The following is a 15,234-nucleotide window of genomic DNA, read 5'->3' as shown; positions in this document are numbered from 1 at the left end:
GCATGAACACAGCACCAAAAAGGTTATGCAGAGCAGGGAGTGCAGTGTCATTTGCCCCTTTGTAGCATCTTGACACCTGCTGGTGTGCATGTTTTTTGGTGGGACAGGACGCAGCATGCAATGAAAAGGGAGTAAGTGGGGTAGACAGGCATGAAACAACGGAGGTGGGTGGACTGGACAAGCAACAACACAGGAGGAGGGTGGTGTGCAGGGTAAGCAACAAAGCGGGCTGAAGTAAGAAGGGGGTGCAAGTAAAATAATAAAACGTACCTTTGAAAGCAGTGACCAGTGTAAGGATACTGTGCACAGAAGCAGTACTAAGGCCATGCTCCAGGATGGGGCAAACACAAGAAGAGGAAATAAAGACAGCACTTGTCGACTAGAGAGAGGCAAGGAATTTAGAGTGATGATGAAACCGAATAAAGATAGGCAATGGGTGGGCAATAAGCCCCCTAAGTAAACAAAATGCCTCAGAGGCGACAGAGCATGTACTGTCTCAGGTGAGACCTAAAGTATAGGGTGTAAAGGGCGGGTGTGAAGAAGTGGGGAAATTGTCAAAGAGGCAAATATGCTCACCAAAGATACTGAAAGTCATGAAATAACCCACAGTGTCCCCAAATCATTTGTGTCCAGCCAGAGGGAAAACATCTTTTACCTCACAGCTTTTACCTTGCTGAACCTTTATCACGTAGGTAAGTTCTCCACAGTTCAATATTTGTACCTTCACCACTCAGTACTTTACCACACAGGTAAGTCTTTTTTTGCTTAAATAACATACCTTTTATGTTATTTTTTAAAAAGTGATGTTACATTTTAGAGATGGGTAGCGGTGAAGGGAAGTTAAGGGTAACTGTAGATTTCAGGGGTGGCTAGAGGTAAAGGGAGGTGAGGATAACTTAAGGGTTCAGGTTTGGGTAGAGGTAAAGGGAGGTGAGGCTGACGTAAGGGTTCAGGGGTGGGTAAAGGGAGATGGCGACTAGATTGGACAGTATGATATGTTATGACCTGTCATTTTACAGTATGGTATGTTATGGTATGGTATGGTATGGTCTGCCATTTTATAGCATTGTATGGTATGGGGTGTAATTGTCTGGTTTGGTATTATGTGGTCTGTTATTGTATAGTATCATATAATATGGGATGGACTGTCATTCAATTCTATGGTATGGCCTGTTTTTGTATAGTATGGTACTTTGTGGTATGGTTTGGTTAATTGTTGTATAATATGCAATGTTTCTCTGTAAAGTGCACTATCACCCCTGAGAGTATCCTAGTGCTGAACAGGTGTGCCCTTCCTATGAGAGGGTGGTTAATTGAAAAGTCAGGTCCTTAGCTTCTTGCAAATTCAAGGAGAGAGGAGGAGTCTCTGATGTGGAATGTGTGGCAGTTCACGCTTTAAGGGTGATGTAAGAGTATATGTTAAGGTCTGTTATTTTATACTGTGGGGTAGTGTGCTAAGTCATGGACTGTTATTGTATAGCATATTATGGGTTGAGTATGGTATGTCCTTGAGGCGTAAAACCTATGAAATGCTACCAGCACTCACACATGCATTTGGGCATGAGATGATATCACCACCTGGTACAATATTAGAGCATGCAAGTAATAGGCAGCCGAAACACCCCTTTTTTTAAACAATAGATCGTCACAAGTGGCAGCGCGTGTGCTATGCGTCATGCCAGACTATAAATGCCTCTGTTCCATCATGAACAGGTGTACACCAGGAAATCCCCGACTTTATTAAATGCCTGGATCCTAGCCCCACCTCTTGTCCTCCTCTTAGCACCCCTCCGCCTCTAATGAACGAAACAAGCCTATCGGAGCTCATTTCACGTGCCTGTATGCACGGTCCTCGAAAGCAGTAGGATTCAGGAAGCGCCATGTAAAAAAGCAATTCAGTACAGTGCAGGCTGACTTGATAATTTGCCCTTCCCTGGTCCTCTTCTCCAAGGTATACAAAACAATGGATGTGCAAATTTCCTAATTGAACGCCCCTTTCCCCTCTCCTCTAGACGCCCTCTGTGGCCTATCAGGTCTGTTCTCCTCTCGCATCTATCTCTTGGTTGCTTATCCAGCAGAGGGCTGGAACACTTTCCTTCTCTGGCCTCCAGGGGGCAGCAGGTGCTCTGCAGAAAGGTAAACAGAACTTCTTTGGCGCTGTCTTTGTTCAGCACAGGTTCCTGTCGCTTCAAGTGAGCTGCGCTGCTACGGCCAGAGGACCATCTCCCTTCTACCTGAGAGTTCATCCTCTCCGCACCTGCAGCGACTCCCGTGATCGCAAAAACGGGGCACCCGCTCGACCCTCAGCAGAAGCAGGACGACTTCCCACACCGCGTCCTACAGGATATTATATACATCCATTCTAAGGGACCCCGCTCCGCTGCTATTGCTGACGGGTCATACATTCCCAGCTCCCCCCCACCTTCCTCCTCCAGCACAGGTAGGTTTCACCTGCCACGCACCACCTTGGATTTTTCCATTATGATGTGGGCAAGGGGTACACTTGACACTCTTTATTTCTTTCCGGTAGCTGTGGACATAACTTTTATGCTGTTTTAAATGTTTGTATCGTTTCCATTATTAAGTACAGTCGTCTTTTAAATACCGCTTCGGGGACGGTTCGGATAGGGGTTGCAATTTCGCTTTGAATGAAGGCCATGTTCGAAGATGTGCAATTGAAATACCTCTTTTCAGCTGCTCCTTAGGGCGAAGGAACTGAGTTTTCGTGTTGTGTAATTTAATAACTTTAATGCGTATGGTTCTGGTGATTTTTGCTAGGCTAGCAATTCCAGTGCTTTTTAAAACCATTTCTGCTTTATTGCGTCTCAGAAGTTATTTTAGGTACCGAGTGCCGGTGAAAATCTAAAAAGAAATTGTAGCTGGCAATTCTTTCAGTTATTAAAGATTCCCTTCCGTGCGTCCTCGAAAGCTAATGCACAAACCCATCATTGACTCAGTTTGCTTAGTTAAATAAATGACACCGAAGCCTTCAAAATGATGACTAGTGAGAACGAATTCAAGGAAGGCGTCTTCCTTTAGAATATGTGGCACTTGGCGCTAGATAAAAGTGTGAAACTGGATAAATATTGCAGGATGCAGGGAAAATTGGAGCAACATGTTCTGAAAAAGGCGTGCATCCATCCAAACTGCAGTTTGAAAAATAGGCACTGGCTGAACAAATACAAAGTAATTCATTTAGAGGCCTTGGCAGATGATTAGGTTAAAAGAGCCTTCACCAGCTTCATAATTTTCACCGGAGTACATTGAGGACTCCAGGGAGAGAAGGGTGGGAGGGGGCGGGTGCGTTCTCCAGTGGCAAAACGGCATATGTACCTTATTCAGGATGCAGTTGTAATCACAACGTTATTGTAAAAATTAGAGCAGTCAGAGCGGCAGCGTGCACTGTGTAAATTTAAGCGATTATCATGTTCTCTACTGCTTAGTTTTTTAAGAAAAAGATACAACTGGGCACAGTGCGAAGAAACTTAATGGCGCTTATATTACAGAGTACAGTTTTGGTTGCTTTATAAAAACTTGCTAACAAGAAGTAAAGCGAACAGCCAACTCGGTCTTAAAACAAGAATCTGCAAAGCTCATCGAGTTTTTGTAGCACTTGTTGCAGAGATCTCAGTGTAACTGGCAGACTTCAGCGGTGTATACTGGAGGGGCTTACTTGACGTTTAATCCTTCATGGAGGATAAACCGAGCACTTAGAAAGTTAGAGACGATCCCAGCACCACCCCGTTAATTAAGTACGGTTGACAGGTCCGTGTATTTTGTATGCTAGATGCATGGCCATTGTTAACTGATACTACGTCAAAGAAAAGGCACTAGTAATAAGGTGGGGCTGTGGGATTTAATAGTAACAGAACTTGAGAGAGGTTATCTGGAGGCAGGTTGTGCACACAAGGTAAACTGGTGTAAAAACCCACAAAGGGTAGTTTCTAGTCGGAACCTTGTAATCAAAGCAAAATGTTAGTGTAAAGGTCTATATTTAGTCAAAGATAAAAATGTAAAAAATAAACGTTTAACGTATATTAAATAGTTGAATGGGAACATACAAGCCACAGCACAAAAACATGCCACCACATTGTTTTATTTTATGTTTAGAGATGAAATCACACTGCAGTATCGAAGTGCTTTGCAAACAGAGGTATGAAGTCCCAACTTCTTGGTACTCATTTTATCGACTGCAGCAGCTTGGAAGCTTGCCACAACTTAAATTGCGACCCACAATTGACACATTGATCTTTTTCGTTCTCAAAATTGTTTTTTTTTTCATGATCATTCATCAGCCGCAGACTATTCCTCAGTAGTCACACCTTTAAATATACATTGAAAGTCTTTTCCCCAACTTGTTTTTAATAAACATAGAGATTTTCAACTCAATTTCACTTTTCAGTTTTTTTATCTCTTGATACCTTTTTCATATGTCATATTTTTTATTGCAGTGGCGCTACTCAGGATTTCAATTTTCCGTTGTGAACGATTTATATTTTTCCTTCATTCGTACTCATCCATTTTAGAATTTGCGATCAATTTCATTTATCATTATTGATCCAACTTGCCTCATCCAAGCCAGGAATGCAAGTAGCCAGTGAACTGCAGAGATGACACTCTTCGTTATTATGAGGAGAAATACCGAATCCAAATGCCATTGCTCCCACATTCTGCAAGCCACTAATCAATATTTCTTACATGACTGGAAGCAATTACGTACACATACCTCAAATTTGGCCTCAAACCTCAGATAAAAATACATCTATTGCACCAACATCTGAGGTTTCTTTCTGTTTTTGAATTTTGTATTATTGCACAGGCACTGATTCTTAATTCTGTCTAGTCTGAGAGAAATACCCATATGTCCATTTTCCTGACAGGAAGTGGCGCTTGAGAGTTAGCAAACATATGTATTCTGACTCCCTTGACACAGCACATGTCTACTGTAGGCTCCTGAGAACATGCTGTATCCGCAGTGAGGTAGCATGTGGCTGGCAAGTTTAACTATGCCGTGCTTTTCCTGTGGGGGTTCTAGGCAGCACATTTCACCCAACACACTTTCTGACTGCGTGACCATTTCTCAAGGCAACTTTTTTTTAAATCGACATTTTGCTGAAAAGTGCTGTAACAGATCTCTCTTTCTTGATAGCATAGACTAAACTCCATCATCGAAGTTAAGTGCAGTGGAAATGTAGAGTATGTACCTAGGAAGATTTTAAGAAAACAAAACCTCTAATTTGAATATACAAATATATTCATTTTCAGCGTAGATGGACCACAATCTTTAAAACAAGAGAGGTTTGAAAATGTGTTACATTTAGTAGGATTCAAAAGTCTAAATCACTGGTCGCCAAATATGACTGCTATTGCTGGATTGCTCTAATGTACCTGATGATAGGAAGGGCAGAAAGTCTTAAAGAAGGGTTTTTCATATTTATTTATATCAGACCGACTTACCAATAAATATAACCCATTAGATTATAAGTGTTCGATTGTTTCTTCTTGGTCAATTCGCATCACAGTAAAGAAAATCAAGAGACAAGTTATACTCGTAGAAGTGTTCAGAATATTCTGAAAATTTCTCGAAAGAATGAAGTACATTTCCCTAGGGGGTTCCTATAAGCAGTCACCTATCATAGACCCAACATCCTTCTATAGCTATAATACTCATGCTTTTCTCACATTATCGAGAGACCCCCTCCTCTCTGCCCTCTGACTAATAGAGGGTAATGGGATTGACATTTTCCTACCCTCTTCTCTCCTCCAGCAGTTCCTGAAGTCCTCCCATGAGTCTTTTGGCTTCAGGGTTGTATGAGATACTACGCTACAATAATCAGGATGATCTCACTGCACATTACAGCACGCTGTGGCCCAGGTCTAGTCCCAGAGGTTTGACAAGACTGGTTCCCTCTATCTTATCAAACTATGTCTTTTTGATAATTAGTGGGCCTAATTCTAAGAGTATCATTCGCAATGGATCTCGCTTGAAGTAATTTGTTCATAAGATTAGGAGCAAGTCTTCTGTAATTTTCATCCCAGAATCACACGTAGTTCCGCAGTTATACCACACCAGAATTTGTCAGTGAAATAGCAGTTGCCTGGCAGAGGTCCCAGTGCAATTCTGGCTTTTGGAATCTTTTTGCAGGTATATTGAAGTTGTAGTAAAACGTCTCACCTCAGTTTTAGATTGTATCCTCCTACTCCTGCTACTAACAGAAACTCCTTTACAACCCATGGCTCAGGTTCTTTATTTGTCTGATACTTGTACATTCACTCCTTACCCATATGACTACAACTAGTGTGAGTTCTGGGTATCCTGCCAGCTGTATATGCTCCTTATCAATTTCAGGCATTCGAAAGCTGAAGCCCTGATTTGGTCCTTAGGCCTGATTTAAGTAAAGTGGCGTGGCACACATGCAGTGCCACTTTTCTTGCACCCCTTAGCACTCCTGTAACACCACCAAGTTTACACTGTATCTAAGATACAGCGCACCATAGTGGTAGTTAGGGAAACTTGCGTCAACATTTTTGACGCTAGTTCAAAGCTTTGCAGGAATAGCATCAAAAATGTTGACGCTAATCCTGCAAAGCTGAATGAGGCATGCATGGCGCCACTTTGTGAATATGGCATGGAGATTTTGGTCTTGTTTGGCCACATTAGCGTGAAAAAAGAAATGGCGCTAATGTGGCACAAGGAAGCGCTAGCGGCTCTTAAATCTGCCTCTTAGTTTTTTTATTTCTTCTCCAGGCTTCCATAAAATTTTACAGATCATTGAAGTAAAATACATTGAAATGTCGAATACTATCCCCTCGGGTACTACGTTATGAAGTGACCTCACCCTTCATTTGATTTTGCAATGTCAACACTACCGGAAACAACCATAAACAAGCTATCATAAAACACTACTGCCATTTTTTTTTAGGTTTAGTCTTTCATTCATAATTTGTAATATTCTTATGCTGGAAGCAAAATTATTTGATGATCACGATAGAGAAAATATTTTAAAACGCTCACATACGTACTCTAAATAGGATTCTTAATACCAGAATAACATAAAATCAGGCGCAGCTGAGACCCAACCCTTTAAGAAGTCATTTTCAGCCTAAGGCCATTGATTATCCGCGAAATATTGGAAACGCAGGGAACCCTCTTCACAGGAAGAAGATTTGTTTGCGTTACGTCATTGCGTCAAATATGTGTTTCAATTGTGGGCATATATTATTTTCAGACTTGCTGGCAAGACGCAAAGAGTAAGAATGAGGCCTCGCCTCAGCTTCTGGCTGCCGGTGTTCACTGTAATACTGGCTTTGAAACGCATATATCAGCTTGAGAAATCCACGTTATTCCGTTTATGAGCCACGAGCCTAAAACTGCACTAATATACAAACTAGTCCATCCATCACAACTACCCGAGCTACCTGACAAAAGTACCTCAAATATCCTTACATACAGGTGCAGTAAGAGCATTCTCGGGCTCAAAATGCAAATTTAGGAAGTAACAAACGCTTGCGCAGAATTTCCCTCAATGTGCTCCATTCTCAGCAGCCCACATTTTATTTCCATCCACCAAACTGCGAGTGACACCAATTCATGATGAAATCAAAGTTAACCTTTCCAGGATGTGTCTAACCATACATATTCCGAGGACTCTTCATCTTGACATTTAAAAGCAGAGGTCATATTACACATATTACAACATGTGCGGATGGTACAGGCACTTTGGGTGGCTGCGTTGTAGGCAGGATTGTTTGTGTGCAGGGGGTTTATCCTTCCTGCACAAAAACAATCCTCAGAGACATTTTCCTCTTTCTATGTGTTTTTCAGAATGTGGCACATGTAGAAAGAGGGAAAAAACAAGGAGAGAATAAAGATATGTCTCTTTGTTAAGCCTCCTAAGGGGAGCTGTAGCATTTTGATGCATTCCCAGGGCTACGACTAATGGTAAATCTGGGAATGTGCCAAAATCCATGGGTGGATGCAAGGGAACTCCCACACCCCACCCATAGAGTGTTTCCCTGGGGCAGAGTAAAGCATGGCAGCAATTTGCACTGCCTTGCGTTACTCCAGATCTATCAAGCCATGCTGGGCCATGCAAGGTGGCCTTGCGTGGCTTGATAAATCTCACTTAGGCTACCTAAGTGCATACCCTTGCATGGTGCAAGTCCAACACAAAACCTTGATAAATCTGGCCTTGGTGCCTTTCTAACTAAAAGTGGTGAGAGGATACTGATTAGATAAAGGGCAAAGGGGAATTAATTGTGTTTGAATGTTTTGATTATTGAAATCCATAATTCACATTAAGCACCCGATTTCCATCATGCCTTCTATCCCTGAATTAAAAAAAATAATAATAGTTTCACATCATTCAACTGAAAAAGTAATGAGTGTGTTAAAACATTGCTTTTGTTGAACATACATACATATCTGTGTGTGTATGTATATATTTTCACAGAAAAAACTAAGGTTAAAGTGACATAGTTACATGAAAATATCAGTTAAAAAATGTCATTCTAAATTTACAAAATCACTGAAACACACCAGTTTCAGCTATCTCAAGTAACTAAAACTCATGCCCTAAGGTAACTATAACTTGCACCCCACCATGCACAGTTTTCTCATCTATAATTTCATTGTAAACGTTAAAGTGATATTACCACTGATGTCATAGATCATGTCTTGAATGATGAAGTATGTGGGGAAATTTGCAGTGCATGGTGAAGGCACAATTTATAGTTACCTAAAGCCACACGTTAAAGTTATTTGAGATAACTGTAATTGGGGCTTTTCAGTGTACATTTAGGACAGCATATTTTATCTGACATTTTCACCTAACTAGTAACATCACTTTAAGCTTTGCTTTTTCAGTAAATAATGTCTAGGGTATTTTTAATGTAAATTAATAGTTTATTGCTATACGTCAAGCCATCTCTCTCCACCCCTGCTGCGCACAGTGGTGGCAGACTGATCTGTCTCCAATGTCCCTCTAGCCAGCAGCCAATTCCACTCTTGTGAACCTTTCCTTTAACATAGTTATTATTAACACAATTTGCGGGCTGAAAGATGCAAAAATAATGACTCTGACATGGCTTTGGGGTTGGGAGAGGCTTTTCAAGGGCCTCCACTGTGCCACCTGCTCTCCACAGGTACCCATCCTAGGTGCTGAGGGAGAAAATCAATCAATCCATTTTTTAGACCGCGGCTACTCACCTGTGAGGATCTCAAGGTGCTGGGATGAGACAAGGGGCCTCATCCAAAGAGCCGCGTCTTTGCATGTCGTTGCTCCCGCCTGGAAAGAGCAGCTGTTTTTGCTTGTTCCCTCTGGGTGGGAGCAATCTGACTTTCCTTGCCTGCACAGCATGGGAAGGGAAACAGAAATCTGCTCTCACCCGATAGGACCATTTTTAAAGCTCACGTTGGGTGGGTGCAGACTTGTATTCCCAGCCGGCGCTCCTGCTGGCAGGTAAGACATGTCCACCCCCACCCAGTAGGTGTTTTTAAAATGCTCCCGCAGGGTTGGAGCAGACTTCTGCTTCCATGACTATGCTAATGCAGGCAGGGAAACTAATGTGCCCTGGGGCCAGGCTCCCCAGAACACAGTAATTCAGCCATCCCCAGGGGATGGGGTCCTTAGGGCCCTGGAAGGCTCAGGGAGGGGAGCTGTGTCACCCCCCCCCCTTTAAAGTTCATTTTGACCCCGGAGGATGGGGTCCCTAGTGCCTATTGACGCTTAGGGGAGGGGACTGCGCAGCTTCTCTCTGCTTTTTTGTGGCATACAGCCCTGGGGGATGGAGTCCCTATTCTTGTTAAGGCTCAGGGAGTAAGGCTGCATTCCACCCTCCCCTTTTTATTATTGTTGTACCCAGGTGATGGGGTCCTTAGGGCATCCTAGAAGCTTGAGGAGTGAGGCCACATGTCCCTTTCCCCTAAATGAGTTTCTTAACAACCCCCCCATGGCCTTGGTCCACCCATTGGGGCATTGTTAACAATAGTGTAAGATCCCATCCCTTTTTAAAAATAAATTGATGCAGACTTGTGGATCCACCACGAATTCTGTGCAAAATTAAAAAAAAAGTTTGGGGCCGCAGGAGGGGTTCATCTGGGACCTCATCACCAAGCCTAAGAGGTCAGGGATCTGTACCCTGTCCCCTTATGTTTTTTGTAACCTTTGTCTTAGGACTTTTGATGTAGTGGCAGCCAATCAGATCCCAATGCCAACTCGTCTTTCTGAACAAAAGAGCAGCCCCTCTCATATATGTCCACTATTTGCCCTTCAAAGTCAGCTTCCTCTTTGAAGCTTACCTTTTGGGTTCATACCTTGTGTGCTTTTCTTCCAGGTAGAGGAAATACCTTTTCCAACATCAGGTCTCTGTTCTTCCTGCTTCTGGGACTTGTACACATGTCCTCCCAGGATGGCAAAAGGCTGTCTTGTGGCCAACATCTGCAAATGGCCATTGTGACATTTGGACAACAGAGTAGAAACTTCTAAACCTTTCATTTTGTTAAAGGATACATTAAAGTTGACTTGGGTATCAAGTCAGGTTTAATATAACAATCATTTTTATAGCTTCAAGTACGAACTTTAGTAGTGCCATTCAGGAGTTATCACAGCTGAGTTGTTAGTGCATAATCATGTACTCGCCAATGGGGCCACTACCCTTTCCACAGAAAAAACAACAATTTCGTTTTTCTATTGTTAGGACACATAAAATACAATTCATGTCTTGTCTTTCAATTTACTGCACCCTACCGTAGGACTAAATAGGCCTGCTGTGGGGGTGACTTATTTATTAAAAAAGGAGGCTGGTCTTTGCCATTAGTTTAAATGGCAAAGTCGAGTGAGCAGTTTAAAATTGCTCTGTGAGTCTACAGTGGCTGGCCGGGAAGCAGGTTTTCATGTTGTCACATCCAGAGTGGCACAATAAGGGATAGAGCCCTGATGGGACACTTCAATGTACAGGCTGTGGGTATTCCACACACCATAAACTAGGGACTTATAAGTTGAATGGATGTAGAAGTCCTATGGTCTGACACCCAGGCCATATTGTTTAGGGTCTAGGACAACAAGTTTACATAATTGTTTTGTTCTTGGGACAGGTAAGCCCAACCCCCTAGCACCAAGCCTTTTGCTGCAAGTGTATAGTACTACACTATGGAAAGACATTGTCTGCAGTTAAGGTTGTATTTGTGTCCATAGATTAACGTTGCTGGGACTTGTATTTAAAGTCCATTAATGCAAAGCCTTTATTATTAGGGTGAGCACTCTCAAGAGAATGTTCTAAGCTCGCCTGCACAGCAGACAGTGGTTCCAACATAAAAATGTGTAGACATGTTTGTAGAGTTTAACAATTAGATGTTATGTATAATGCTCCCAGAATGCTCTCTGCATAGATGGAAATATTTGCATAAGCTTGAAAGCACAAGTGATTATTTGCTTTCAAAATGAAATGGTCATTAAAAATAAACCTAGGAAAAAAACATTAAGCTGAACTACTGTGAAATTTTAGGTACCATCGCTTTGCAGCATCACTCAGTAAAACGTGTTAATGCATGCTAGTATTTCCCAAAAATATTTTTAAGGGAAGAATCAGTGTGACCAGTTTCGAAAAGATTATGGGAAACATTTGGTTTTGTCAACGTGTGTCTTGTTTTGACATGGTTTGTGTAAAATATGATTGTAGTGGGAGTTGCCGGGCCCTCACCATCTTAACAAACATTGGCATAAGGAACAAATATGTTTTGGTCTCAGAAAGCACACATTGCCACTGTAGTTCATGTAACTGTATAAAAGTAATTTATGTACCAGTATGTTCCATGGGAAAGAGGAGAATGCTGTCACTCACAGTGAATCCAGTTGAAAATTAAAGAGAGAGATAGAGATAGAATTTTAAGAAAAACAAAAGGTCTTGGCTAACTGTATTAGGTGCCCAATACTTAAAGAAAATCACAAAAGTGCATTGTTGGTATATGTCCTTGCATTGATGCAAATTTACAACTTTCATAAATTCAGAAGAATTTACAGATGCAGGCTAGGATATTGTGCTCCTTGAAAATATTTGTGAACTATATTTTATCACAAGCAAAAACGCATGTGTATATATGCTCATGCAAAAATTTGCTTACCATTTACAGGTCCACTTATCCTCCAACCACTTTTTCCCAACCCTGGAAGAAGATTTACTTCTGCCCACATCAGGAGTAAATTTCCAACTTTTCTCAGTATGGGAAAAGATTAGAGGAGAGCTGGTGAAAACCCTTAAAACATGCCAGTTATTAGATTTGTACAGACTCAAAAGGACATTCCAACCTGGAACTATTGCTTACTCCTATCTCCAGCCCCAGTATGCAGATCTGCTGAAAGGTGTAAAATAAGGGAATTGCTAGTGTTCAAACCCTATAATAGTATGAGCCCTGGTATAGTCAGAGAATATTACCAGAGCTCTTATATAATGAGATTGCTGTCATAATTTGTTGCTGCACTGCATGGCACCAACAGGACACATGGCTTTTTGTACAGGACAAGTAGATTTATGAAACAACCTGTTCCATGGACAAGTAGACATTTTATAATTTTCCACACTCCTGCTAAGTTAGCACAGTTATACCAATTTGGTATAAACCAATCCAACATTGCACTTTTAAGGTCAAAGCACTAGCGCTGAGGTCTGGGTAGTGGGTCTCAATGCACTCTTAGGCCCGTATTTATACTCCGTTTGCGCCGAATTAGCATCGTTTTTTTCGACGCAAATTCGGCGCAAAACTAACGCCATATTTATACTTTGGCGTTAGACGCGTCTAGCGCCAAAGTATGGGCAAATAGCGTCATTTTTTTGCGTGAACGCCTTCCTTGCGTTAATGAGATGCAAGGAAGGCGTTCCCGTCTAAAAAAATGACGGCGACGCAAATGCGTCGTATTTATACTCCCGGGCAAAAATCACGCCCGGGAGGTGGCGGGTCAAAAAACCCTGCATTTGCGCCACTATTTAACGCCTGGGTCAGGGTAGGCGTTAAGGGGCCTGTGGGCTCAAAATGAGCCCACAGGTGCCCTCCCCTGCCCCCAGGGACCCCCCCTGCCACCCCTGCCCACCCCAGGAGGACACCCAAGGATGGAGGGACCCACCCCAGGGACATTCAGGTAAGTTCAGGTAAGTATAATTTTTTATATATTTTTTTTTTTTTGGGTGGCATAGGGGGGCCTTCTTTGTGCCCCCCTACATGCCACTATGCCCAATTACCATGCCCAGGGGACATAAGTCCCCTGGGCATGGCCATTGGGCAAGGGGGCATGACTCCTGTCTTTACTAAGACAGGAGTCATTTAAATGGCGTCTGGGCGTCGAAAATAATGGCGCAAATCGGGTTGAGGCGATTTTTTTGCCTCAACCTGACTTGCCCCATTTTAAGACGCCCTAACGCCATTTTCCCCCTACGCCGGCGCTGCCTGGTCTACGTGGTTTTTTTCCACGCACACCAGGCAGCGCCGGTCTGCTAGCGCCGGCTAACGCCATTCCATAAATACGGCGCCCGCATGGCGCTTCAGAATGGCGTTAGACGGCGCTAAATTTTTTTACGCTAAACTGCGTTAGCGCAGTTTAGCGTAAAAAAGTATAAATATGGGCCTTAGTGTCTTTTGTGCAACTGCTTTACTGATGTATTCAGAGAAGGTGTTTAGATCCTCACCAGGTAGGCAGGCCACATGATATGATGGGTGGACCTCTGCTAAGGGAGAAAAGGTCATGACTGGTTTGTGAGCCATCCACCAGGTTTTAAATCACCCTCTCACCACTTGGACACAACAGAACTAAAGGCGACCCACTGGCAGACAGGTTTACTCAAGGCCCTATCTGGTTCCCTTCTCAATGGTCTGTCTCTTGATTTAGAAAATATAAAGCCCTTCAATGTGTGTATTCATGAATGGCGAAATTGTACAGCCTTTCAGTGAATAGTCAGCTTGCTTTTGCACATGAGATACTCCTCACTTCCATTCAAGTATAATAATCACCTTGACCGCAAATCTATAACAAGCAGGAACATTATGACTGACTGGGTTTCATTTCGGCTTTATATATTTTTTAAGTACTGACATCACTGGTTTAACAAAACAGTTAAGTTGTACCCCAAGAATCGTAGTTTGTTTATCAGGATGATACGCACCTGCTGACAAACATTGCCCGTTCCTAATGATATTGCAGAGAATTTTAATTGCTATATATATATATTTCTATTTGTATTTCACTGTTCATAAATATATGTATGCATTACCTGCAGAATGTCTCACAGAAAACATGTTGAAGCAATATGAGACGAATGCCCATAAGAAACACTGAGGCATCATATTCGAGAACCCTCTCGGGAGCTTGACTTTTAGTGTCATAGGTTTTGATACTGTTTGAATCCCCTGATGCTGATTATAGCCTGATTACATGTGCGTGAGCATGGTTAATTGATCCCAGCACTTACATGCTTATGAATACGCTCTGCTCTCAACCAGACTGTTCTCCTTGCTGGTTTTGTGTAATTGTTGTTGTTATGTATGAGACATTTTCTATTTTAGTCTTGGAGCCAGTGACAGCATTATCACTGAACATATGCTAGCTATCCAACCTTTCATTCTTTTATTCTTGTGTTATTTCTGAACTCTTTGCAGTCCCTCATTTTGGCTGCCTGGGAAGGATGAAATGCTGGAACTGATGTAAGATTCAGGTCACTTTTGCTCGTTACAAGGCCAAATGACATATGGCCACCATGAGTTAAAGAACAGAGGTGTTGCTGAAGAGCTATGATTTTAAACCCGCATGCAAGCTAAAACTATCTTTCTTTTGTCGGTATGTGTGTATTTTCTACTTCGTAAATACTTCACACTGGCAGCAGTAATGCAGGAATATGAAACAGTGAATTAGCTCTTTCGTTTAGCAACCCTAGACTCTATAATGAGTGTGAAGAGAGTGGCGACCTCTTTAAGACCCATAGAGGACAGCTCATTTTGGGAACAGTAGGGGGGATTCCATCGAAGACTGTGAACATGTTTGTCCTATAATGAAGTTGGGCATTATCCTAGCACAACAGTCACTCTCACAGTGATGTGGGGGTGAGAATGTTGTTTGTGTTTATGGAAACAAGCATAAACTATTACCTTCTTCCAGTGGTCGCTTGGACCATTTCCAGTATGTTGTATGGTAAGGATTGCTTTTCCCATTTAGGAGACCTGTTTCTAAAGTCCATCAGGAATGGACAGAA

The 15,234-nt window shown here is 42.3% G+C and overlaps 1 protein-coding gene across 1 annotated transcript in view; it reads left to right on the top strand.

The window, feature by feature from the left end:
* The first annotated feature begins 2,119 nt into the window (after positions 1-2,119).
* STK32A (serine/threonine kinase 32A) overlaps positions 2,120-15,234 on the top strand; it is a 651,463-nt gene continuing 638,348 nt past the window's right edge. The window contains exon 1 of the mRNA XM_069244672.1: positions 2,120-2,440. The gene's annotated coding sequence lies outside the window, so the exon portion shown is untranslated. The remainder of the gene's footprint in view (positions 2,441-15,234) is intronic.

Source organism: Pleurodeles waltl, chromosome 7 (assembly GCF_031143425.1).
Source record: "Pleurodeles waltl isolate 20211129_DDA chromosome 7, aPleWal1.hap1.20221129, whole genome shotgun sequence".
In the NCBI taxonomy this organism is placed as follows: Eukaryota; Metazoa; Chordata; class Amphibia; order Caudata; family Salamandridae; genus Pleurodeles; species Pleurodeles waltl.
Note: the sequence above shows the minus strand (reverse complement) of the source record. Positions and strands in the feature narration are given on the sequence as shown.